This window comes from Octodon degus, unplaced genomic scaffold, assembly GCF_000260255.1.
Source record: "Octodon degus isolate 3935 unplaced genomic scaffold, OctDeg1.0 scaffold00075, whole genome shotgun sequence".
Taxonomy (NCBI): Eukaryota; Metazoa; Chordata; class Mammalia; order Rodentia; family Octodontidae; genus Octodon; species Octodon degus.
In genome coordinates, this window is record NW_004524651.1 from 6210526 (window position 1) to 6212449 (window position 1924).

Here is a 1924-nt window from a genome sequence, read left to right on the forward strand (position 1 = left end):
CATTTTCTAAAAAGTAGAGGAACATAGAGAAATGATGGGGGAAAACTGATAGAAACTTTGAATGAATAATATAGGAAAGAAATACAATACATAAAACAGATTCAACGAGATATCCAGGAAATTAAAAATTCCATTAAAAGATGGGAAACCATTTGAATGAAACTGAAGATAGAGTTTCACACCTTGAAGACAGCATTATAGCTAGCAACTGTGAAAAGTCTCTTAAAAATAAAAGGAGTGCTTTCGCCAGAGTAACCACTGAAGAACAGTAGCCAAATAGATAAATAGATAAACTAGGCAAAAAATTAAGAAAGAGCAGAATTGAAACAAACTTTTATACAAATGGACTTAGAGGACATTTACAGTGTTCCACCCAACAACATCTGAAGACACATTCTTTTAAGCTGCACATGGGACATTCTCTAAGATAGATCACATACTGGTTCATAGAACATGCCTAAGTAAATGCAAAGGAATTGAAATTATCCCATGCATATTGCCTGACCATTGTGCAATGAAACTGGCAAGAAACAATAAAAGAAAGTACAAAAATTCCATAAATACATGGAAATTAAGCAACCCCTCCTAAACAACCAATGGGTCACAGACGAAATTTTAAAAGAAATTAAACAATTTCTGCAATCTAATGAAAATTAAAACAATTTCCTGGAATTTGTGGGATGCAAAGAAAGCAATCCTCAGAGGGAAATTTATAGTGGTGAACTATCATACTAAGAAAACAGATAAAGAATAAATACTCTAATGATGTACATAAAGCTTCTAGAAATAAAAGAGCAAGTCAAGCCCAAGAAGGGAGAAAATCATAAAGATCAAAGCAGAAATTAACACAGTTGAGACAGAGACAATACAAAGAAAGCAAATAACCCTAACTCATTTCTGGAGGCAGGCATTATATTGATAACCAAACCAGAGAAATACCCACCCAAAAAAGAGAACTATAGGCCAATCTTCCTCATGAATATAGATGCAAAAATACTCAATAAAATATTAGCAAATAGAATACAGAAAAACATCAGAAAGATTATACACCATGACAATGTGGGAAATGTAATATGTCATAAAAACAGAGCCAAAGACAAAAAACACATGATCATCTCAATAGATGTAGAAAACTCTTTTGAAAAAGTCAACACTCATTCATGATAGAAGCCCTACAGAAAATAGAAATAGATGGTCTTTACCTCAATCTGATAAAAGCCATCTATGAAAATCCAACAACCAACATCATACTAAATAGACAAAAATTGAAAGCTTTTACTCAAAAGTCAGATACAAGACAAAGATGTCCACTATCACAATTCATATTCAGTATAGTTCTGGAATCATTAGCTAGAGCCATCACAAGAGAGAGAAATGAAATGAATAAGAATAGGCAAAGAAGAAATTAAACTATCATTATTAAGAGACAGCATGATGCTCTATATGGAAGACCCAAAAAACTCCACCAAAAAGCTTCTAGAATTAATAAACAAATTAAGTAGCATAGCAGGATACAAAGTCAACATCCAAAAATCAATAGGATCATTCATCTACACAGATAATAAACTCACTGAGAAAGCAATTAGAGAAACAATACCCTTCACAATGGGATCCAAAAAAATAAAATACTTAGGAATTAATCTAACAAAGGAAGTAAAAAATCAATACAATGAAAATTGCAATACCATGAAAAAAGAGACCTAAAAGGATTTCAGAAAATGGAAAGATATTCCCTGCTCCTGCACAGGAAGAACCAAAACTGTGAAATGGCCATATTCCCAAAATTGTTACACAGATTTAACACAATCCCTATCAAAATACCATCAACATAGTCACACATTTAAAGAAATCATCCCTAAAATTTATTTGGGATCAGAAAAGACCTAGAATAGCAAAGGCAGTCAGGACAATAAAGGCAAGGCAG